The sequence below is a fragment of the Coregonus clupeaformis genome, chromosome 8 (genome assembly GCF_020615455.1).
Source record: "Coregonus clupeaformis isolate EN_2021a chromosome 8, ASM2061545v1, whole genome shotgun sequence".
NCBI classification, from domain to species: Eukaryota; Metazoa; Chordata; class Actinopteri; order Salmoniformes; family Salmonidae; genus Coregonus; species Coregonus clupeaformis.
In genome coordinates, this window is record NC_059199.1 from 55,719,253 (window position 1) to 55,745,858 (window position 26,606).

General features: G+C 44.2%; 1 protein-coding gene and 1 long non-coding RNA gene across 2 annotated transcripts in view; both read right to left on the reverse strand.

The window, feature by feature from the left end:
* LOC121571277 (trithorax group protein osa) overlaps window positions 1-26,606 on the reverse strand; it is an 89,957-nt gene that overhangs the window by 15,330 nt on the left and 48,021 nt on the right. The window lies entirely within an intron of this gene.
* LOC121571278 lies at window positions 15,059-15,646 on the reverse strand. Its single transcript, XR_006001686.1, has 3 exons — window positions 15,609-15,646; window positions 15,331-15,393; window positions 15,059-15,214 (listed from the first exon to the last, which is right to left on the reverse strand). It is a non-coding gene; the product is annotated as an uncharacterized LOC121571278 (long non-coding RNA).

A 26,606-nucleotide genomic window follows, 5' to 3' on the forward strand; every position in this document is an offset into this window, starting at 1 on the left:
CACCCCCTATCTCTCAACCAGTCCAATATTATCCTAGCCCTCTCCTCACCCCCTCTCTCTCAACCAGTCCAATATTATCCTAGCCCTCTCCTTATCCCCTCTCTCAACCAGTCCAATATTATCATAGCCCTCTCCTCACCCCCTCTCTCTCAACCAGTCCAATATTATCCTAGCCCTCTCCTTATCCCCTCTCTCAACCAGTCCAATATTATCCTAGCCCTCTCCTTATCCCCTCTCTCTCAACCAGTCCAATATTATCATAGCCCTCTCCTCATCCCCTCTCTCTCAACCAGTCCAATATTATCATAGCCCTCTCCTCACCCCCCCTCTCTCAGCCAGTCCAATATTATCCTAGCCCTCTCCTTATCCCCTCTCTCTCAACCAGTCCAATATTATCATAGCCCTCTCCTCACCCCCTCTCTCTCAGCCAGTCCAATATTATCCTAGCCCTCTCCTTATCCCCTCTCTCTCAACCAGTCCAATATTATCATAGCCCTCTCCTCACAGTCCCCGCCGTTCCATGAGTTGTTTTTTAATCCGTTTTTTATTTATTTTATTTTTTATCCAGAGCGACTTACAGTTAGTGAGTGCATACATTTTTAAAGGTAATTTCGCTGTTTGCTTGAGTAATTGGAGGTGGAAGGGAGTTCCATGCGATCATGGCCCTGTACAAAATTCGTTTTGAACTTGGGGACTGTGAAGAGACCCTTGGTGGCATGTCTTGTGGGGTATGTATGGGTGTCTGAGCTGAATGTCATTTTATTATGCAGACAATCTGGAGTACTATTTCTCATATAAACTAGAAGAGAAGCAGTTAATACTGTATCTCGTCAACCCTCAACCAGGAAAGACTGGCATGCATGTTGTTGATGTTAGTTCTGTATGTGCAGTTAAGGGCAAGGCGTGCTGCTCGGTTTTGAGCTAGCTGCAGCTTTTCTTGGTCTTTCTTTGCCGCACTTGACCATATTACCCGACAGTAATCAAAGATGGGTCAAGACCAGAGCCTGAACAACTAGTACAGTTGATTTTTGTGTCAAAAATACAGAACATCTTTTTTTTATAACAGACATACCCCTCCACATCTTCACAACAACTTTGTCAATATGACTTGCCCATGATAACTGACCATCCAATGTTATACTGTAATATGGGCTATTCTTAGCCCTTTCCTTGGTAGCTTATCGGAGACAGACATAATATGGAGAGAAAATAAATGTGTGTGTGTAAGTCTGATGTTGGGCTGAAGCTACTGACCCTGAGGCATGGCTCTCTCATTCCTCCCAGACTTTTGGGAGAGAGGGTGGACAATGAGCCTGTCGTAGCGGATGTAAGCAATGTTCCCATGCCCTCTGGTAGCTTTCATAGCTGGGATACATTATTTCCGCCTTGGGCACACAGCTTCAGAGAAGTCCTCGTTGAGGAATATGTTAGTTCTGCTCAAGTTCTTGGCTCTCTCCGGAACAGCCATCTTAAACCTCAGGAACTTGACCACTATCGGCCTGGGTTGTCACCAAGGCTGGTTACATGTTTTCCAAACCTGTGGGCGCGCTCCACCTCAATCTTCGCATGATCCATCTGCAGCTTTTCAGTGATAATTGTTCTTACTTTCTCGGCCCAGTTCTCATGTTATTCCTCCTGGATTGCCCCTCTAGATAGTCTGTTTTCCCAGTCATTGTTAATAATGATTCACAGAGTGTGCTGATGTCATCTTGAGAGGACTTACAGTTTATTGTCATCTTGCTGTAAGTCTCTTTCAGGACATCCACCTCTCCCTGGAAGAACTGCAAACTGTTCTTAAGGTCTTGGACCTCTCTTGTTAGATCGTCCATTCTTTTGTTAGTTGAGTCCATCAGTATTTGGACAAAGCTCTTGAAGCTTTTTTCCTGTTGTTGTAACAATTGCTTGTAGAACCCTTTTTGTTAGTTTAAAAGATCCTTCACCTGTGATAGAGAAACATTGTTCTCATCATGACTCCCACCTTTAGCTTTGGATGCCATGGTAGCAACGTAGGCTAACACTGGTACTCCACGCAGTTACAGACAGGGCAGGTTGCAAGGCAGATTTAAACAACAACAAACAGCATGGATTTAGACAGCCACGAGCCCGGGAAGATCCGCGGTCCCAGCCACAAGGGCTAACCTGAACAGCTAATCATGGCTACCCGGATTATTTGCATTGTCCCCCCCACCCCTCCCCACCCCACCCCCTATTTTACGCTGCTGCTACTCTGTTTATTATCTATGCATAGTCACTTGAACTCTACCCACATGTACATATTACCTCAATTACCTCAACTAACCGGTGCCCCGCACATTGACTCTGTACCGGTACCCCCTGTATATAGCCTCCCTACTGTTATTTTATTTTACTGCTGCTCTTTAATTATTTGCTCTTTTTATTTTTTACTTATCAATTTTTTAGTTAACACTTTTTTTCTTAAAACTGCATTGTTGGTTAAGGGCTTGTAAGTAAGCATTTCACTGTAAGGTCTACACCTGTTGTATTCGGCGCATGTGGCAAATACAATTTGATTTGATTTGATTTAACCATGTCACGGGCTGTGTTCAAGCTGTCACGAAAACCTTGCTAGCTTGATAGCCAGTTAGCAGCTAGGCTAGCTGCTACGCCAAGCAGCTTTTCAAACTTTTTGTAGGCAGAATCCCTGAACAGATATAGCTGTCCCAGCAACTGAGGCTAACCGTGTCGTGGGATACAAATTCAAAAGGTAGCTAGTAACCAAACTTTTTAAATAGAACACTTTTTCAGAGACTTTCAAAACTTTCAAAACAACAAACCGAGCTCTCCTTTGTTTCTGCATTCAACACGTGACGTACCAGATGTTCACACCTACCAGATGTTCAAGTGTACAGTAGTGTGCACAATAGAGGTGTATGGAATATAGTGTTTTCATCTTGTGTTGGAGGCTAAGGAAGTGTATAATTTGCAGTGTATACTTTGTAATGCAGTAGTAGAGGAAGATGTAACATGGCTGTAAATGTGTGTATCTTTAAATCAGATAATGAAATTACAGTGAATCAATCAATGGTTCCTCGTAGCTAATGCTAACTGTAGCTCCAGCGCTACAGGGAGCTGCCTGCCTGATGTCTGCCCAGCAAAGGGGCTTGATGTGGGGCAGGGGGCTGTAACATGGCTGGGTGTGTGGTGTGAGAAGGGTGTGGGGGTATGGTGTGTGTCTTTGTGTGTGTGAGACAACATGCGGGACTGGGGAATATAGTGTGTGTAGTGTTTTGCATTAGCAGTCTGTCCCAGAGTCTGTGTGTATCTGAGCGGAGTGTGTGTGTGTGTGTCTGTGTGTACTTGCCTGCTTTGTGTGTGTGTGTGTGCGCGTGGTTGCGTGCACGTGTGAGGGGGATGTTAATGAATGTGACGCCTGACCTACTTCCACACAGCAGACATGACAGGAACTACCACCCGCCGATCCCTCTCTCTCTTTCTCTCTCTGCTTTCTTCTTTCTCTTCCCCTCTCTTTTTCTTTCCAGTTATTCTCCCTCTCTCTTTCTCTCTGTATATGTCTCTGTGTGTATATGCCTGTATGTGTGTGTGTGTGTGTGTGTGTGTGTCTTCCTGCTTGTGTGTGAGGTTGGGTAGATTGGCAGAATGGCTAACTGTTACTGGGTAGACTGGCACAGTGTGTGTGAATATGCTGGCACAGTGTGTGTGTGACGGGGAGACACAGAGGAACTGGCAGGATCGTTGCGACCGTGACATACTGTACCAGCAGTTACAGACTAGCATAAGGTAACACGGGTAAACACAGACATGCCCACACACGCACTCACACACACAGACACACACACCAATGAGCTGGCCAGACGCCCTGGCACTGGACTGGCATAAGGGCTGGCAGAGAGAGAGAGAGAGAAGGGAGAAAGAGAGAGAAGGGGGGGGGGGGAGAGCCAGTCAGGCTTGGTTGGAGAACAGGAATGGGGGAACTTCAAATTAGACAGATTTGGGTAACTTTCACTCTCCTCTTCTTTGAAAAGGAGGGAGAGAATAAAAAGAGGGAGGGAGAGGAATAGGTCTCCCTCTCTTCTCTCCTTCTTCACCTCTCTCTCCCCCTGCCCTCTCTCTCCCCCTGCCCTCTCTCTCTCCCCCTGCCCTCTCTCTCTTTTTTCTCTCCTTCCAGTTCGCGGTGCTTTGAAGCAGTAAACTATCCTGGGACTGTTTGAAACACCGCCTCTCTCTAACACACACAAACACAAACACACACACACACACACACACAAACAAATTCCCCCACTGTTACTGGCAGTCTCTCCTCCTCCCCCTTCTTCTTTTCATTCTATGTTTGCTACCAAATACAGACTAATAAACACACTCACAGAGAAATATATATGCAAGACATACTCTTTAAACCACAGAGACACTCTATTCAACCTCTCTTTCTCTCTCTCTCTCTCTCTCTCTCTCTCTCTCATCTCTTTCCAATGACTCTCCCTCCTTCTTTCCCTCTCTGCCCCTTTCTCTTTCTCCCTGGATACAAATCACACACAGGAGCAACGGTTAATGTGTTTGAAGTAGCCCCCCAGAAAGATAGACATCTCCTACCATCTGTGATTCCCCCACCCCCATCCCTCTCTCTCCTTCCTCAGGGCAAGGTCTGCTCTGACAAAGACAGCAAGTCCTGAGCTAACACACACACACAAGCTGCAAGCACGCACACATGCTTACGCAAACACACACACTTTAGTCAACTAGCAGCTGCTCTTATCCAGAGTGACTTACAGGAACGCCTTGCTCAAGGCCACGTCGACAGATTGTTCACCTAGTCAGCTCGGGGATTCAAACCAGCGACCTTTCGGTTACTTGCCCAACGCTCTTAACCGCTAGGCATGCATAAACAAGCAAACATTAACGCACACATGCATGTCTATACTGGGATACGTACACTGTGCGCACACACACACACACACACACACACACACACACACACACACACACACACACCATTTCTGCAAAGGAAGGCATTGATACATTATGTGGAGTTGTTTGGTCTTTTCTACCTGACTGAAAGAAATAGAGCCAGAAAAAGACTAACAACTACACCTAGTTAGTTCAACTAGTGTCACATTGGGCAGAAGGTAGCCTAGCGGTTAGAGCGTTGGGCTGAGAACCGAAAGGTTGTTGGTTTGAATACCTGAGCCGACAAGGTGAAAATCTGTTGAGCAAGGCACTTAGCCCTAATTTGCTCCAGGGGTGCCATACTACTATGGCTGACCCTGTAAAACAATACATTTCACTGCACTTATCTGGTGTACAGTGGGGAAAAAATTGTATTTAGTCAGCCACCAATTGTGCAAGTTCTCCCACTTAAAAAGATGAGAGAGGCCTGTAATTTTCATCATAGGAACATGTCAACTATGACAGACAAAATGAGAAAAAGAATTCCAGAAAATTCCATTGTAGGATTTTTAATGAATTTATTTGCAAATTATGGTGGAAAATAAGTATTTGGTCAATAACAAAAGTTTCTCAATACTTTGTTATATACCCTTTGTTGGCAATGACACAGGTCAAATGTTTTCTGTAATTCTTCACAAGGTTTTCACACACTGTTGCTGGTATTTTGGCCCATTCCTCCATGCAGATCTCCTCTAGAGCAGTGATGTTTTGGGGCTGTCGCTGGGCAACACGGACTTTCAACTCCCCTCCAAAGATTTTCTATGGGGTTGAGATCTGGAGACTGGCTAGGCCACTCCAGGACCTTGAAATGCTTCTTACGAAGCCACTCCTTCGTTGCCCGGGGGTGTTTGGGATCATTGTCATGCTGAAAGACCCAGCCACGTTTCATCTTCAATGCCCTTGCTGATGGAAGGAGGTTTTCACTCAAAATCTCACGATACATGGCCCCATTCATTCTTTCCTTTACACGGATCAGTCGTCCTGGTCCCTTTGCAGAAAAACAGCCCCAAAGCATGATGTTTCCACCCCCATGCTTCACAGTAGGTATGGTGTTCTTTGGATGCAACTCAGCATTCTTTGTCCTCCAAACACGACGATTTGAGTTTTTACCAAAAAGTTATATTTTGGTTTCATCTGACCATATGACATTCTCCCAATCCTCTTCTGGATCATCCAAATGCACTCTAGCAAACTTCAGACGGGCCTGGACATGTACTGGCTTAAGCAGGGGGACACGTCTGGCACTGCAGGATTTGAGTCCCTGGCGGCGTAGTGTGTTACTGATGGTAGGCTTTGTTACTTTGGTCCCAGCTCTCTGCAGGTCATTCACTAGGTCCCCCGTGTGGTTCTGGGATTTTTGCTCACCGTTCTTGTGATCATTTTGACCGCACGGGGTGAGATCTTGCGTGGAGCCCCAGATCGAGGGAGATTATCAGTAGTCTTGTATGTCTTCCATTTCCTAATAATTGCTCCCACAGTTGATTTCTTCAAACCAAGCTGCTTACCTATTGCAGATTCAGTCTTCCCAGCCTGGTGCAGGTCTACAATTTTGTTTCTGGTGTCCTTTGACAGCTCTTTGGTCTTGGCCATAGTGGAGTTTGGAGTGTGACTGTTTGAGGTTGTGGACAGGTGTCTTTTATACTGATAACAAGTTCAAACAGGTGCCATTAATACAGGTAACGAGTGGAGGACAGAGGAGCCTCTTAAAGAAGAAGTTACAGGTCTTTGAGAGCCAGAAATCTTGCTTGTTTGTAGGTGACCAAATACTTATTTTCCACCATAATTTGCAAATAAATTCATAAAAAATCCTACAATGTGATTTTCTGGATTTTTTTTCCTCAATTTGTCTGTCATAGTTGACGTGTACCTATGATGAAAATTACAGGCCTCTCTCATCTTTTTAAGTGGGAGAACTTGCACAATTGGTGGCTGACTAAATACTTTTTTCCCCACTGTATGTGACAATAAAACATTATTATTACATTAACATAACACACAGCAGAGAGGGGGGAGGTGGAGAGAGAGAGAGAGAGAGAGAGAGAGAGAGAGAGAGAGAGAGAGAGAGAAATGGCTATTGATGTTTGTTTTGTTTTTTCTGCCCCTTTTCTGTCCCTCTCTCTCCACCTCTCTCTTTCATAGTGAGATAGTGAACAGCTGTTGTTTCAAAGAGAAGAAAGCTCTTTTTTTGTTGTTTAGAAAGAGAGAGGGGGAGAGAGAGAGAGAGGGGGAGAGAGAGAGAGAGGGGGAGAGAGAGAGAGGGGGAGAGAGAGAGAGAGGGGGGAGAGAGAGAGAGAGGGAGAGAGAGAGAGAGTTTAGGGGGGAGAGAGAGAGAGAGAGAGAGAGAGAGAGAGAGAGAGAGAGAGAGAGAGAGAGAGAGAGAGAGAGAAGGGGGAGAGAGAGAGAGAGAGAGAGAGAGAGAGAGAGAGAGAGGGGGAGAGAGAGAGAGAACGAGAAAGAGCGAGGAAAGGAATGAAATCCACATGAAATCTGATGCAATTATACTGTACTATTCACAAAACACCAAGAGGCAGAGATTGTCTACTCTACAACAACACATCTGACGTAAACACACACACACACACAAACACAAACACACACGCAAAGACACTAAGGTTTAACTAGGACAGTGTCGCAATGTGTGCGTGTCGCGCTGTGCTGCGCTGTGTGTGTGTGTATGTCACCCTGCGCTGGGTGTATGTTTGTGTGTGTTATGTGTGTGTGTGTGTGTGTCTGTGTGTAGGCACCCAGTCCCTGTTGTTCCAGTGTGAAGCTATTAGAGGAAGGGCTAAAAACGATTAATTATTCATTCTCAATTTAGACAACAGTCATTACAGACAGAGAAAGAGTGAACAATGTGTGTGTGTAGTGTTTCTGTGTGTATGTGTGTCTGTGTCTCTGTCGGTGTGTGTGTGAACAGCAGTGGTTGGTCTGTCCCTGTTGTCTGCTGCTCACAAGAGCCTTTCCCCCAGTCATTATAGACCTCTACATTATTTATACACCTCCCTCTATCACTCTATCCTCACCTCCCTCTCTCTCTCTCTCTGTCCTCTCCACCCTATGCCCAATCCTTCTCTATCCCTCTCTCTCTGTCCCTTCTTTCTCTCTGCCCCCCCTCTTCTCTCTCTCTCTCTCTCTCTCTCTCTCTGCCCCCCCCCCATACCCAATCCTTCTTTAACCCTCTATCTCTCCCGTTCTCTCCAGTGACCATTCTTTCACAAACCCACCTCTCTTCTCCATTTTTTCCATTGCTCTTCCGGCCTCCTCCTCCTTCTCTCTCTCTCTCTCTCTCTCTCTCCCTCCCTCACATCTCCCCCACCCTCTCTGTTTCGCTCTCTCTACCTCTCTCTCTCTCCCTCTCTATCTCTCTCCGATCTGGAGAGCTTCCAGGCAGCCTGCTGTCAGAAACTGCTCCAACTGTAACACACACACGGCTGGCTCTTACAGAACATAACGCTATTACTGCTCTTTCAGAGATTGCTACACTGTGTCAACTCCAGCTGCTATTACAAGTCTATGAGACCAGGAGTTCCAATCTATGTATGTGTGTGTGGGTGCGCATGCATGCTCGCCCGCGTGCGTGCATACGTGTGTGCGTGTGTACCTGCGAAACTGCCCACATCTCCCTCCCTCCCCTCTCCGTCCCCTCCCTTCCCTCCCTCTCTCTCTCTCTGCCTCCATTTCCTCCCCTCTCTCGCTCTCCCTCCCTCCCTCTCTCTCCATGGTAATCCTAGTTGAATTAGGTTAATGTCAACCATGCCAGAGAACAAACAATATGTTTATGTTCTGGCTTCTAATCATGTAATGTTGTTTACAGTCAGAGACTGGCTGCTCATATGGCTCACATACACACACACACCAGGCACGCACACACATGCACGTACGCACGATCGTAAGCACACACACGAATACAACCACATGCACATCAAGCGCGGATGTGAACACACAGGCACACACACACACACACACACAAAGACACACAGACACACACACAAAGACACAGACACAGACACACAAACACACAAACACACACAGTGGTTATTAAATTGATGTGGATTATGGGGGAATAGAGGGAATTGATGTGGATTATGGGGGAACAGACAGTGAAAGCGGGACAGGGTACGATTAAATTGACACATGCTGGACACACACACACAAACACACACACACACACACACACATTGAGTATTACTGGACAGAAATCACTTTACATAACTTGATCTATCAGACAGTAAACAATGACAGGCTTTAAAACAGCAGAACATGGACAGGACAGCCTTATTCAAATTCAATGGATCAAGCCAGTGTACTGTAGGTCAGACTAGGAGTTTTCAAACTTTTTAATGTCAAGTACCCCCCAAATATTATGAGCCATTGGGCGAGGACCCCCTACAATTTTTTTAATATATTTTTGCGAGTAGCCAATTAAGTTCCTGAGAGCCACATGCAGCTCACAAGCTGCACAATGACTACCAATGGTAATCCTTCTATTCTACACCTTGCCATGCGGCTGAGAGAAAATGTAGCAATTTTCAAGCAAATATCCGTCTCTAGCCTTTTGGGACCTAAGTAAGTTTTGGTTGGGGGCCTCCGCACCTGCCGCGGAAATAATATAAATAATTGGGATGGGGGCCCCCTGGAGGTTGGGGCGCCAGGGCACGTGCCCTGCGTGCCCGTCATTAATAAGGCTCTGACTACCACTGGTGTACAGATGGAGAGGCCAATGCAAAGGCTATTTGCATACTGATGCAAAAATATGATTGTCATTGGGGGTGGATGGGAAAGACAGGAAGATTGATCAACATTTTACCAAACATGCTCTGTAGGTACAATAAAACCAATATTTATTTTAGTGAAAAATAAATGGGTGTCCACAGACCCCAGTTTGAAAACCCCTGGGTTAAACAAGACAAATCTATTATCTTAGTATCAAGTAATACAACTCCTGAATCTTCCTTTACAATTATAGTCTATCATTAAGTATAGTGGTTTAGACTAGACAAGACGAAATCAGGCACAAATGAACACGCACACATGCATTCTATCTCTCTGTCTCTCTGTCTCTCTGTCTCTCTGTCTCTCTGTCTCTCTCTCTCTCTCTCTCTCTCTCTCTCTCTCTCTCTCTCTCTCTCTCTCTCTCTCTCTCTCTCTCTCTCTCTCTCTCTCTCTAACCCACAGTAACCTCTCTGTCTGGTTCGGAACCATCAGACAGGCGTTTGGTTGGCCCGGTGGTTGACCAATCAATTAGCAGCAGACACGCCCACCTTGCATCACGTCTAGCCAATAGCATAGCCCGGCTGCCACCCCCACTCCCAATAGCGTAAGCCGGAATTGGCTTCCAAACTAGACCACATTGTTATGACTGGGGTAGGGCTAGACAGACACACTGTTATTTAAACTTCCTAACCTCAATATCTTGTTTTGTTCTCTTCTCCTCTCTCCTCTTCCTTTGACTACTATTATCCTCTTCTATTCTTTTTATTTTTCAATTATTTCCTCTTGTGAACTTCTCCTCTCTTGATTTTCTACTACTCTTCTCTCCTCTGCTTATTTTGACTACTCTTCAGTTCCCTCTCCTCTCCTCTCCTCTCCTCTCCTCTCCCTCTCCTCTCCTCTCCTCTCCCTCTCCCTCTCCTCTCCTCTCCTCTCCTCTCCTCTCCTCTCCTCTCCTCTCCTCTCCTCTCCTCTCCTCTCCTCTCCTCTCCTCTCCTCTCCTCTCCTCTCCTTGTGTGTGTGTGTGTGTGGTACTAATCGGTAACTGCCTGCTACTGTGTAAGGGAGCATCAGTACACAGCACCCTTTGACAGACTGATCAATATCTAGCCCTTTGCTTAACACAACACTTCCCTACACCCCCCCTCTCTCCATCTGTCTCGCCATCTATCTTTCTCTCTCTCCCTCTCTCCCGCCGTCCCTCCATCCCTCCCTCCCTCCCTCCCTCCCTCCCTCCATCTCTCTCTCTCCTTCTCTCTCTCTCCCTCCATCTCTCTTGTTCTCTCCATCTCAGCAGGGTGTCATAGTAACGCTAGAGGCAGGAGAGAAAGCAAAACAACAAACTACAGCCTGACAGAATGAACGGATGGCGGGAGAGACAGAGAGAGGGAGAGGAGAAATGAAGGAGACAGGGAAGAAATGGTGGGAGAGCTGAAAGGAGGGAGCGATGGAAGGAGAGGAGAAGGGAGGGTAGTGACAGAAGGAGGGAAGGAGGGAAAAAAGGGAAGGAGTATAAAAACACACCCACATAGGTATAATAAACCACCCTGGGTCAGGTCCTGATTCAGCACCAATAGCAACACTGTTGTTTGTGTGATATAGATCATCAACCACCCGAGCCACTGCCTGTTCACCCCACTATCATCCGGAAGGTGGGGTCAGTACAGGTGCATCAAAGCTGGGACCGAGAGACTGAAAAACAGCTTCTATCTCAAGGCCGTCAGACTGTTAAATAGCCATCACTAGCACATTAGAGGCTGCTGCCTATAGACATAGACTAGAAATCACTGGCCACTTTAAGAAATGGAACACTAGTCACTTTAATAATGTTTACATATCTTGCATTACTCATCTCATATGGATATACTGTATTCTATACTATTCTACTGTATCTTAGTCCATGCTGCTCTGTCATTGCTCGTCCATATATGTATATATTCTTAATTCCATTCCTTACTTAGATTTGTGTGTATTGGGTATATGTTGTGAAATTGTTAGATATTACTGCAATGTCGGAGCTAGAAGCACAAGCATTTCGCTACACCTGCAATAACATCTGCTAAACACGAGTATGTGACAAATAAAACATTTGATTTGATTTATAGAGCGAGAGCGCACGTGAGAGAGAGAGAGAGAGAGAGAGAGAGAGAGAGAGAGAGTGTCGGTGTCGGTGTGTGAGCAACAAGATCTCATAGTTTCCCTTCGAAATTCGACGTATTATGGATGAACGTCTATTTTTGGTGTGGTTACAGGGTTAATTCTGCGTGGTTACAGGGTTTAAACTGAAACAACTCAAAGGATACCAGTTAAGGCATGAATTCCGAATAATTAAGGTTAGTGCTATGGTTTGGGGAAGGCTTAAAACAAAATAATTAAAAACGACTGTTTTAAGCCTTCCCCAAACTATAGCCCTAACCTTAACCACTCGGAATTAATACCTAAACTTAACCCTTTGAGTTGTTTCTGTATTAACCCTGTAACCATGCGGAATTAATGCTTAAAAAATAGACGTTCATTCATAATATGTCGAATTTCGAAGGGAAACTATGAGATATTGTTGGTGACATCCATTACATCAGGCTGCGGTGCCACTGTGACTGCCTCTATTTGCTCTGCACCGAGGATCTCGCCTGACAGCACACACACGCACACACGCACGCACGCACGCATGCACACACACACACACACACACATACATACCTACACACACACACACACAGCTGTTTGTAACTCAATATCTGTATTCACTAACAGGACATTATTCCGCAATGTAATTAAATACTAAATACTACTATGGCTATAAATTACATTGTCAAACAGAAATATCTCTACTGTGTGTATGTTTCTGTGTGTGTGTGTTTTTGTGTGTTTACGACTGCTATTGTTAGTGCTTGTTGAGACTAAACTCTCTCTTCCTTAATAGTTTCAAATTGAAGATTGTCAAACATAAATATCTCTATCAGAAATATCTATATTGTGTGTGTGTGTGTGTGTGTGTTTACAACTGCTATTGTTAGTGCTTGTTGAGACTAAACTCTCTCTTCCGTAATAGTTTTATATTGAAGATCTGATTATAAACTGTTTATAAACATTAGGCCCTAATCTAGTGTGTTGACAACACTAAGTAGTCTCTACTACTACTGTATGATTATGAATATGACTACTACTACTACTACTACTACTACTACTACTACTAATACTACTACTACTACTACTACTACTACTACTACTACTACTACTACTACTACTACTACTACTACTACTACTACTACTACTACTACTACTACTACTACTACTACTACTAGGCTACACTCAAAAAAATACTTGGTTAAAAACAACCCAATTTTGACCCAACCAGTTGGGTTGCGTGAATAACCCAACATGTTGGGTTGTTTGGATTACCCAAACACGGGTTAATTTAACCATCAGTTGGGTTTTTATTCACTTAAATGCTGGGTTGACCCAGCAGCTGGGTCTTTTTCTATTTCCAGAAGGTGTGGCCTATTACGGGCGTGGCATTGAAATGTGGGCTGCGTCGTTACACCCTGTTATGTCAGGTCTCCGCCACGTCACTTCAAATAGGCGGTTGTTAGAAAACCAGCTCGACTCGCTCACGACACAGACATGGCTGAGGACTCACTGGATTCCTCCCAGGCGGATCTAAATATATAACTTTCTTAGCTGTACGATAAAGAACGCAATTTACACACTTCCTTAAACCTAAAACAAGTAAATAAGTAATTTTGTGTGGAAGTCCCAATACATTTTTTACATTGCATATGCTTAAAACTAACAAAAATAGCCATTGTATGCTGTAGCGTTAATATTTCCCTTCACTGGAACTAAGGGGCCTAGCCCAAACCATGAAAAACAGCCCCAGACCATGATGCCTCCTCCACCAAACTTTACATTTGGCACTATGCATTGGGGCAGGTAGCGTTCTCCTGGTATCCGCCAAACCCAGATTCGTCCGTCGGACTGCCAGATGGTGAAGTGTGATTCATCACTCCAGAGAATGTGCTTCCACTGCTCCAGAGTCCAATGGCGGTGAGCTTTACACCCCTCCAGCCGACGCTTGGCATTGTGCATGGTGATCTTAGGCTTGTGTGCGGCTGCTCGGCCATGGAAACCCATTTCATGAAGCTTCTGGCGAGCAGTTCTTGTGCTGATGTTGCTTCCAGAGGCAGTTTGGAACTCGGTAGTGAGTGTTGCAACCGAGGACAGACGATTTCTACGCGCTCCGCGCTTCAGCACTTGGCAGTCCCGTTCTGTGAGCTTGTGTGGCCTACCATTTCGCGGCTGAGATTCCACTTCACAATAACAGGACTTACAGTTGACCGGGCCAGCTCTACCAGAGCAGAAATTTGACAAACTGAATTGTTGGAATGGTGGCATCCTATGACGGTGCCATGTTGAAAGCCACTAAGCCAATGTTTGTTTATGGAGATTGCATGGCTGTGTGCTCGATTTTATACACCTGTCAGCAACGGGTGTGGCTGAAATAGCCGAATCCACTAATCTGAAGGGGTGTCCACATACTCTTGGCCATGTAGTATATACTGCAACAGGTAGCTTCAATTGTACACTACATCAAACCACATCCTCTGCGCAGACGTCTGTTCGCAAAATTGTGGAGATATGGGATCAGAGCATGACAATGTTCTATTTCACACCGAGGCTTGGTGGTTATCGAGGGGGAGTGTTGGAAAGATTTTTCGCATTGAGAGAGGAACTGTTGTCATTCACAATGGATGTAAAAAATCTGACTTGGTTGACTTTGTGCGTAAGGAAAAGAAAATAACAGAAACCAGCATCAGTAAGTGTCCCACACGAGTGATGAATGCTCACCTCCAACGTTTGGAAGAGCACTTTGGGACCTACTTCCCAATCTGTTCGGAAAACCCATTGAGACCACGGTCTCATTCACAAGGGTGCCGTGATCACAGCAACACAACAATCAAACACAATATGAAACAAAACAGCACTCAAATGACAGCAAATTACATTTGAATAGGTCAGTATCCTACAGAGTAATATGAGAAGAATGCAATTGCAGAATTTATGTAGACAATCAAAACGAAGTGTTTTGATAACTTTCAAATGTAGTACCAGGTCCATGTAGAATAAACAACCCTTTACATACAGTAATACCAAAGAAGCAGTTTTCTGCTAATATAACAACGTGCACCTTTCACCTTTCATTGTCATTCCCAGCCGATACAGATACTGTGCCTATCAGCATTTTGTCTGGTGGTAATGGGGCTACCTTGGTAACATGTCAGAGTCGTCATACCTTCCTGTCTGGTGGTAATGGGGTTACCTTGGTAACATGTCAGAGTGGTCATACCTTCCTGTGTGGTGTCCCATATACAACAGGAGTTCCCTGATCCTTCTGCAGAATACACAGGGTTTCTCCATCCCCATATTGACTGATACCATTCAATTCAATAATAAAAAAGACAATACAAGTAAAAGTTGTGTCTAATAATCCATTCTGATACATCAGTATCAAGCTTGTCTGTCAGTCTGGACTTCATCACATCATCTTGCAAGTCTCCATGTGCTGACTCCATACATGTTTCTGTGAACACATACACACATAGTCACTGTTCTATTTCCAATGGCAGTTAGGATAGATCATATCTGACACACAAACAGGTACTATGTTGAAGTTTGAACAGGTCAGATAAAACCTACCCAATTATGGTCTCCCCATCAAACGACTGAGGCTGCCGTCTGGCAAAAACATCTCCAGGCCATCTGCAGAAATAGGCAGAGTTGAAGCAGAGTTCAACAGTGACACATGGAATGAAAAAGCTGTTTCTATTACACACACACACACACACACACACACACACACACACACACACACACACACACACACACACACACACACACACACACACACACACGCACTCAGAGAGAGCACTGATTACATTATCAACGGTGGTTATGATTAGCCTGGTGGAACCAACCTGATCGCTGCGTTCACCTTTCCAAGCTTGTAGCATCATACCCAAGAAGACTCGAGTCTGTAATCGCTGCCAAAAGTGTTTCAACAAAGTACTGAGTTAAGGGTCTGAATACTTATGTAAATGTGATATTTCAGCTTTTTATTTTTAATACATTTCCAAACATTTCTAAAAGCCTGTTTTTGCTTTGTCATTATTGGGTATTGTGTGTAGATTGATGAGGAAAAATAACAATTTCATCCCTTTTAGAATAAAGCTGTAACGTAACGAATGCACTGTATGTTTCACAATTGGGTTATCAAATGTATCAAAGTAATGAAGTGGGTTACCTTCTGTATTTGTACAAATGATGAGCCTGTGAAAACTGTTGCCACTGACAGGTTAACGTTGCTGGCCGGACATGTGGCTGAATGTTCAATTCATAGGAATGCTCACAGTCTGCATGATGCTGATAAGGGTCCCCTGCCGGTCTTCTCTACGCTGAATGTTCAGCTGCAAATCTCTCGAACAACTGCAGCAGGCAATCTTATGAGGTGGTGTTGACTGGGAGGGCCTATGACAAGGTGATATAACAGACAGCCAAACTTTTTGCTAATGCACTTCACAACCAAAAATACTCTACTAGTGGTATCTGCTTGGCTGGGGAATTTGCCTACTAGTTCAATAAGCCAGGTATTTTTCAATATAACTTTTCACATTTCACATACCACACATTACCTGTCGTTGTTGATGAAGCCATCTGTGTCATCATGGCAGTAACTCGGGTCACTATCAGAGGCCTCATGATGGCATGTCCTTTTCATAGGAGTCGAGGGAGACTGGCAACAATGGAGGAGGGTTCACAAGGATACTTGTGTCGCATGCCACACTTTTATTCTGAGCTTGGCTGACAAGCTGTGAAAATAGCAAGTGAATAGTGGAATTATTTTTGGAGGTTGCTAAACCATTGCAATCACATTGCTGACATGTTACGATACCCACCTTTGCTTCTTCTGGTAGGTCCCGGCATCCATTCTTGACAAGGGGATCAGTATGGCACCCAACTGTGTACTTTGTCCAACAGAAAGACCGGGCCAACGATTGTCATCATCCCTCAATCATAAACATAGCTCGAGATGTAACGTAATCTCGTTTGGAAGCTAATTCTATGCTTTACATATGGACTGACTGGCTCCATATTGGATTAGATTCAGGCCGGTGACGCCGTTACACTATGCAACCAACTGTGACATGTTTTGCTATGGCCCTGGGTAGGTTTGAGTTTGTTGCTGCTAGTTACAACACTGTTGTAGTCAAACATGAGTCAGCTATTACCACTATAGCTGCATCAAATATTTATTTGTGCCCTAGACATGGGTTGCACCTCGGAGGCTAATGTTACTGCTTCGTCTAAATTACTCTAAGCCAAATCCGCGTTGTATTGAGATAGGCTGACGTTAGCCAGCTAGCTAGCTAGCTAGTTAGGTAGCTAGCTAGCGAACGTCAGCTATGCTAACGATAATTGTGATAATGATTATGAAAATATACATAACAAGCAGTATACTCCTTTGGCAGGGCATGCAAACCATAGTTGGTCAATCCGTATAGATAGGGCTTTTCAGTCTCAAACGGCTGTGTCCTTTGAACGTGTTGGGGGCTATGAAACAACGTAGCCCCATTCAATGAAGGGACGTCAAGTGGACATAATTGTCATCCAAACCCAACCATTTACTCGTTGTGATGCACTTCCAAACTCCATTTACACTTTGCAGTAAATTTTGACACTACAATAAATGTTTCTGACTCATATTGATGCCATATAGGCCGTTTTCAAAGGGATTAGTTGGTTTTTAGGGGCAGTCGCTCTCTGATGTTTTAACCCTATCCAAAACCTTAACCCTTAACCTCGAAATTTGACATTTGGAAAAACAGAATGATGCTGAGCAGGAGGAGTCAACCCAGGATGTCAAAAACACTGTGAAATTTGACGTTTGGAGCAACTTCAAAATTTGACGTTAAGAAAAATGTGAATAAAAGTCAGAATCTGAAGTAAAATTGGTAAAACAGTGAGATCTTGTTGCTGTTAACACAAAGTTTGCCTTCAACATTCTGAAGAACAACGCCTGCATCCGCTAAATGCTACACTGTGTGTGTGTGTTGTGTGTGTGAGTGAGTGTGTGTGTGTGTTGGTATTAGTCAATGTGGCTCTGTTTGTGTACAACTGAAGGTGGGTGTTTGTTTGCAAATAGTGTTGTTCTGCCAGAGACTGTGTGTGAGTTTGAGGTCTGCCTCGGTGTGTGTGTGTAAGCCCCCCCCCCTCCTTTACTCCCAGAATCCAGTCGCCAAGACTGTCTGCCTCCGTACTGTCTGTCTCTGTTTCTCCCTCTCTGCCCCCTCACACACACAAACACACACACACACACACACACACACACACACACACACAGAAACACTTGTTTGTATCTCAATATCTGTATGTCACGAACAGGACATTATTCAGCAGTGTGTTTAACTACTAAATACTACTATGGCTATAAATTACATTGTCAAACAGAAATATCTCTATCGTGTGTGTGTGTGTGTGTGTGAGTGATATATAGCTAGGGCTTTTCAGTCTCAAACAGCTGTGACCTTTGAACGCGTTGGTTGCGATGAAACAACGTAGCCCCATTCAATGAAGGGACGCGTAGTGGGCAGAGGGGCGATTTGCACGTGGAGCTTGGGAAAAGAGGGCATGATTTGTTGACATAATTGTAATCCAAACCCAACCTTCATTTACTCGTGATGCACTGAGGTTCCAAACTCCGTTTTAGACGAGACAGACTTTATGACCAAAATGTTCCTATTTACACTTTGTTGTAAATCTTGACACTAAAATAAATGTTTCTGACTCATATCGATGCCACATAGGCCATTTTCAAAGGGATTAGTTGGTTTTCAGGGGCAGTCGCTCTTTAATGTTTTAACCCTATCCAAAACCTTAACCCTTAACTTTGAAATGTGACATTTTGAGTAACAGACCGATGCTGAGTAGGAGGAGTCAACCCAGGGCGTCAAAAACACTGTGAAATTTGACCCTTAGAGAAAAGTCTAAATTTGACGTTTGGAAAAACATGGATAAACATCAGAATCTGAAGTCAAATTGGTAAAACCATGAGATCTTGTTGTTGACAACACAAAGTCTGCCTTCAACATCCTGAAGAACAACGCCTGTGTCCGCTAAACCCTACACTGTGTGTGTGTGTGTGAGTGTGCGAGTGTGTGTGTGTGTGTTGGTATTAGTTAATGTGGCTCTGTTTGTGTACAACTGAAGGTGGGTGTTTGTCTGCAAATAGTGCCGTTCTGCCAGAGACTGTGTGTGAGTTTGAGGTCTGCCTCAGTGTGTGTGTGTGTCTGTGTGTGTGTGTAAGCCCCCCCCCCCCCCTCCTCTACTCCCAGAATCCAGTCGCCAAGACTGTCTGCCTCCGTACTGTCTGTCTCTGTCTCTCCCTTTCTGCCCCCTCACACACACACACACACACACACACACACACACACACACACACACACACACACACACACACACCTATTTGTATAACAGGACATTAGCAATGTAATTAACTACTAAATACTACTATGGCTATACTACTACTGTATGACTAGGCTATACTCCAGTGTCTTAGTTCAGTCTCGAGACCACATATTGAGTGTCTTGGTGTTGTCTCGGTGTCGGATACATTTGTACTCGGTCTTGACTCGGTCTCGGACAGTGAGGACTCATCATTTCTTCCCGAGACCAGCGGAGTGCTCATAATTATCAGCTTCCATTCAGTCAGTGTATAAAACCGCTTCGACAGGCCAAATATATGCACTCCTTTCTTAAAACATGAATACAGTATCTTAACAGCCTTTATATCTATTATAGACATGTTTGCACAGTGGCGAACCTATAGGCCTTCAGTGTGTGACAGGTTGGTGATTCTGAAAGGACAGCAACTGTAATACCAGCACACTCATGTAGGTGAGTGCACCTTTTGCAAAACACGAAGGGCCAGTGGTGTGGTGGAGGGTATACGCAGGCATAAGCCGTATACACCACTTGTTTTCCCATGGGCATTGTGTATACTCACTTCTTAATCCCTACTGATGCATATCAAAGTAGTGTAGTGGAGCTATACGACTTATCAAGTATGTAGTACAATAGAGAAATCATGCACAAAGTAGCCTACACAATCACAAAGCACGTGAAATATATTCACATGCGCACTGCAGACATAGCCTAGTTTCAGCGGAATATCATCTGCAGGCAGCAACAGTGTGCAGCTCTCTACTGGTTTTGGCATGGAGCAGCTCACAGAAGAATGACATCGGTAGCCGGTAGGGTAGGAAAGACGTTTCAACTTATGAAATCTACCAGTAAATGCTAACTAAGGCATCAATGGGTATGCAAACCAGATATTGAAAAAGTTCAGTCTGAAGTGTTGGTTAGTAGGCTATTTGTGATGTGCAATTGTCATCATGCACTGTTTGCATCAGGGGTGTAGACATGGATGGGCCTGGGTGGACAGAGGCCCACCCACTGTGGAGCAAGGCCCTAACAGGCCTACCCAATCAGATTGATGTGGTTTAACCATTGTTGTGGACTTAGATCATCACATTTCTGTATTTTTTATATTTAAAAAAAAAGGTATGATTTTGAGAGTGAAAATCTGAATAACCTATAGGAAAACTCGTAAAAAAAAACAGAAAAACATATGATTTTTCACACAGGGTGCCTTTCCTTCGCTGGGCGGGCCGTTTGGTAACTTTTTGGCAAAATTTGAGTATACCCACTTCTCCAGGCACCACTACACCACTGCAAAGGGCTGATGGAAAGACAGCAGTCACACACAGCATGATGTTAAAGGGTAAGCAGTCCATAAACTCAGACATAATAAGCCAGTAGGTACCAAGCATAAGAATACAAAAACACAACCATTAAGAATTTCCCATTCGAAATGTACAACTATTTCTTCCCATTGCAAAAAACATTTCACGTTTAGCACACAAAGTAACCGGTGACCTAAAGTTTAAAGTGGAACTGACAGCGTTTTAAATACTTTGCAGATATGAAACAAACTGACAATCATAATATCAGTCAGAAATATCAAATTCCCAGTTTATGCTAAAAAACCAACTTTATAAGAGTTTTTAAAAACAGGTTATATTTGACTCAACGTTCCATGACGTACAGTAAGGCATTGTTTGCAGAATAGTTGGATGCAGTTCAATGCATGATTCATATAATTCACCAATACATTTCTTGGTAGTCCCAAAAATATTGCTATCAAGTTGTAAATCACAGCTGGCCTGGGAATGTCAATACAATCAAAGTAGCAAGGGAAATTATCACAAGTCAGTCATAACATGGCTAATAGGCTAGTGTATCTATTTATGTAGCAAGCTAAAAACATGGAGCCTAACGTTAGCTAGATAGCTAGCTAGCTATCTGCTAGGAGGATGTCATGTCATGCCATTGAAGGAGTGGGTGAGTAACTTACTTTTTCCCCTCATATCGTTTTTTGATGGCTATACACAGATAGAGATGCAGCTGTCATTTGGTTAGCTAGAAAGAACTTGAACGACTGTTATCCAGTTAGCATATCTCTTGCGTTGGCAAATTCTGAACAACTGATGAATTTACGAACACGAAACACCCGCTGTCAGTAAACGTAGACAAAAAAAAGAATAGTTAGTCAAGAACGCTCTAGATAACATGTAAACAGCCTAACCAGCTCTGCTATGGTGAGTAAAATGGTCAGTGAGGTGTTCTCTCATTTGTGTCTGGAAGTAGCTCGCTAGCCAAATTTAGCCAGTTAGCTTAGGCGCTTGGTTGGGACAAGCATGCATTGGCAGGCAAACTGCAGAAGAACGAGGAGGCTACAATTCCCCATTGTTTATCAGTGCAATTTTGACGGCCAACTAGCTGGGGTTTATCTAATGTTTTAGCTCATCTTGCTCTGGCTAGCATTAATTGTTGATCTTGTTGTTGTTGATGTGCATAACTGAGGGAGAGAGAGCCTACCTTTTCATGGTTGTTTGATCAATAAGACTGTAAAGTTCCCAAATGTAAGAGGACTCCCGTGGTGTTTACATATTTGCAGAAATACATTCAGGTGTATTTTGTGGCTTTTGGTGAATGTGTTCTAATGATCTAAAGTCGTTCAAAGTTCAAAGTGAATGATGGCAGGCCCGTGTGACAAATGGCTTGTTTGTATAAAGGCCTACTGTAGCTCTGATTGGCTATAGCGCACCGGTCTGTGTAGACTCCGGTCCTGGACAAGACAGATGTTTTTATTTGGTTTTATTTTCTGCAGTGTCTATTAATTGTCCAAACACACGGCCACTTTCCCACTCTATTTTGCTATATAATTTTAACAACTGCCTTAGTATAGATAATTCCCAAACATTCTAAGAATTTATGAAAATGTGAAAATGACCATATCTAAGTGGTCGCTTCCTGGGGGTGTATATGAACAGATTTGAATATTGCTAAAATGCTGTCAGTTCCACTTTAAATGCAACAATGTTTCACACACAAAAGTTATTTTCAAAGAGATGGCTAACAACAGCAAGCGCGCTGCAATAAAAAACACAGTTCCACTAACCAGATGATCATTTGAAACATAACTTAAAGTTATTCTTGAAAAGGGAGAAGCTAACAAATTAGCAACAACATCCTCTTTGATAACACCTGCTGCAGCTGCTGCAAACTAGCCGACAACAAAAGCTAGCTAGCTAGACAGTCGGAAAACTACAGCTCGCTAATGTGCAGTGACCTGTTGGCCTTCAAGAAGGCAGAAGGTCCCATACATTTTTGTTAAAATAGTCCCACCCATTAAGTGAAAATGTTATTGGTTGATTCCACTGTCACTCCAAAATGTTACCCTAATACAGTTGAATGACAGATGCCTTTATCTAGCATATCATGGCCTAGCCAATGGCTGACATAGCTAGCTAAAGATAGATGTATCTCCCCAGAGACCAACAAAGAAAAATCCTGATTGGATCTTTTTTCTTCTTCAATGTTAACCCTTTCCTTTCCAACAGAACATCATTGAAAGTAATTATATTATTATAATAAATATTTTATAAATCCTTAGCCCTTCTCTGAAGGCGTAGAAGGCCCATTGTTCCCCACTGTGTTTGGGTTAGTAATAATTTGTAGAGTGGCACTATTTTCCCTCAGCATGCATTTTTTTTCACTATTTTGAATGTCTAAAGAATCCATATGTTGTTCTGTTCTGGACATTTGTAACTGTTATTATGGTGGTGATTTGACAAAATTACAATCATGGTCTTGAATTGGACTTAGATTTTTCTGGTCTCGGTTTTGACTTGGTCTCGGACCCCTTGTCCCCCTCCCGGTCTCGGTCTTGACTTAATGTAATCCATAGTTTATTTTCAGGAGGCTTGGTCTATTAGGGGCGTGGCTTTCAGATAGTTATTTTTGGCCACCATTGAGAGTAAATGTCATTCCCGTTCATCATGTTAAGTTTGTACACTGCAAATGAAACATTTTCCTTGAATATTTTTGCACATTACACAGTTAAATATAAAATGTCTAACATTATTATTTACATCATATGGGTTGAAGTTTTTTTTCTGAGACATAAATAAACAATTCCAGGTGAAAGCCAAAGGCCATAGTTTTTCTACATTATTCAAAATATTGCCTTCTTGCTAGAGTGATGAATACAGCCATAGCGAAATAGTGCAAAAGTGCTGTCAGCCTTGGAGGAAGGACAAACAGAGAGAGAGATGGAGAGTGTGGGAGAGGGGAAGAGAGGAGGGGGTGAATAGGAGGAGGAAGAGGAGGAGGAGGGAGGTTGTGACTAGTTCAGGTCAAGGAGATTTGATAAGTTCGTACATACAGTGTGTGTGTGTGTGTGTGTGTGTGTGTGTGTGTGTGTGTGTGTGTGTCTGGAGCAACAAGCTCTCATAGTTTCCCTTCGAAATTCGACGTATTATGGATGAACGTCTACACATAAACACACCCTCTGTCTGGTGTGTCATCAACCACCAACGAACTCAACACAGTTCACCTGTGTTACCACACACATACACACACATACACACACACACACACACACACACACACAAACAAACACACACACACACACACACATACACAAACACACACACACACACAGTAAACTCACTCACTCACACACACCACTATGCATTCCTGTGGTGTGTAAATAACAGGCTCACATAGAAAAACACTTATAACAGTATGAGCACATAGCAGGTCTTAATACAGGATTTTTCCCTGTGTGTGGGTGAGCGTGTGTTTCTCCCTGCTCACAGCTGCACAGCCCTAAGCCAGAAGTCAGAGAAAGAAGAATAGTCAACAGGGAGAGAGGGAGGAAGAGAGGGAGAGAAAGAGAGAGGGAGAGAATGCAGAGAAAGAGAGCGAGACAGAATGCAGAAAGAGAGAGTGAAGGAAGCAGAGGAAGAGTGAGAGAGAGAAAACGGAAGAGACAGTCAGTGCAAGGAACTCCCCTTTAAATGCAACTCAGCTTGTGTAGGTGGACAGAGAGAGAGAAAGAGAGAGAGGTGTAGAGAGAGAAAGAGAGAGGTGTAGAGAAACAGGGGGGGGAGAAGAGAGAGAGACCGAGAGAGAGAGGGGAGAATGAGAATTCAAGAGGAGAGGGGGAGAGAGAGAAGGAGAGGGGGAGAGAGAGAAGGAGAGGGGGAGAGAAAGAAGGGAGAGAGAGCAGGGAGAGAGAGCAGCCAGGTCACACCAGATCCAATGCAGTATTTGACGTTCGTCAAGGTCCCCAGGACGTCGGGAGATGCCTTCAATACCGGCCACTAGGGGCAATGGTGTGCGCTATTACCATCATATAGGCTCACGGCTTGCTAGGGTGTTGTGGATGGGGACGGCGGATGGGCGTAATTAATGCCTAAACTTAAACATTGAGTTGTTTCTGTTTTAACCCTATCCCAATCCTTAACCCTTAACTTAACTAATCGTAATGAATGACTAAACAACCATAACAACTAAACATACTGAAGTCAGAATGTGTCAGATAGTGAGATTTTGTTGGAGAGAGACAAGAGAAAGAGAGGGAGAGAGGCCTTTCCATAGAAGGTGTGTGTGTGTGTGTGTGTGTGTGTGTGTGTGTGTGTGTGTGTGTGTGTGTGTGTGTGTGTGTGTGCATGTGTGGGAGTGAGGGTTAGGGAGGGGAACCCCACTTGAGTCAACAAATACGAAAAAGCTGCTATTGCCAGGAAAATCCTGCCTTGAGTTCACACGACAGAACAGGGCTTTAGAAAACTGCACTCTGTGTGTGTGTGTATGTGTGTGTGTGTGTGTGTGTGTGTGTGTGTGTGTGTGTGTGTGTGCGCTACACATAGGTGTGGATGATTGAGTGCTTAATATGTTTGCTGTCATGCCTGAACAATGCCTTGTGGTGTATCTTAGTGTGTGTATTTTAGAATGTGTGTGTTAAGTGTCTATTGTGTGTACAGGGGATGTTTAAATTGTGTTTTAGCGTGTATTTGTGAGTGCTGCTTAAAACAAATGTGAATGGTGTGTGTGTGTGTGTGCATACGTGTTTACATTTGTGTGTGTGTAGTGTGTATGTGTGTGTGGTGCGTGTACGTGCGTGCATACATGTGTACATTTGTGTGTGTTTCTGTGGTGTGGGGTGTGTGTGTCTTAAGATTGGGTTTCAAATTGCCGCGGCAGCATTCTCTCCTGCAGCAGCAAGCAGATCTTTGAGGCAGAGAGAGCGGTGTGTTTGAAGCTCCTACCCCCCCCTCTCTCTCTCCTCCCCCCACCTCTCTCTCTCTATCTATCTATCCCCTCTCGCCTCCACCCTCTCTCCTCCCCCTTCTCTACCCAGTAGCACTCTTTCAGCATGCACTCCAATAAAGGATAATGAATTTTAGAAAAGAGGGGATAAGAGGGAAGCAGGGAGGGAGTGGGGATGAGTGGGAGGGGGAAGGGTCGGCCTCTCGGCAGGGAGTGAGTAAGCGCTAAAGGGGCCCCTCAGTTAATAAGCCCCTAACACACACACCTCCGAAAAAAACACATAACTAAACACTTCTCTGTAACACTTTTTAAACACTTCTCTCCTATCTTACAACCAGGAAGTATTTCAGGGTAGATGTAGCAGATAGGGAATCGCGACTTGATAGTAAGTAAGTAGGGAACTTGGAATTGGGCCCTCCTAACCACTGCATTTACATTAAATACATGAAATAGACCTTAATGACTAATTAGTGTATAGTATATAGTGCACTACTTGTCACCAGCCCTTGGTCAAAAGTAGTGCACTATATAGTGAATAGGGTGCCAATTGGGACGCATACAGTATTTCCCTTATTTAGGTACCGCCACACAAAGGAAGAGATTCCTCCACTCCCTGTTCCCTTCTGTCTTCTACATAATTAATCTAACACAGCCCCCCATCCCTCCACACACCCTGACTTCCCTCTTCCCTCCATCCCTTCCCTCACACACTCCCCACCTCCACACACCCTGACTTCCCTCTTCCCTTCCCTCACACACTCCCCACCTCCACACACCCTGACTTCCCTCTTCCCTCCATCCCTTCCCTCACACACTCCCCACCTCCACACACCCTGACTTCCCTCTTCCCTCCATCCCTTCCCTCACACACTCCCCACCTCCACACACCCTGACTTCTCTCTTCCTTCCCCCTTTGAAAAACAGCAGGGTGCCCCCCTCTATGGAACCCCCCTCTTCTGCCCCATACACTCCCCACCACAACTACTCCCCACCTCCCCTGTGCTCTCCATTGCACTCTCCCTCTCCTCTGCTCTCTCTCCCCTTATCATGTCCTCTATAACCTTGCCCCTTTTCGTAACTCCAAATGCTGCAGACAGCACCACTACATGATGGAATACCACACCACACGAACAAGGCTACAGCTCTTGTAGCCTTTTCCCAGTAAATTCTCTCCAGGCCTAAGCAAGTAAGTCAGTCCAAAGCAGCAGAATCAGACCCTCTATGTCGAGCACAACAGTTCC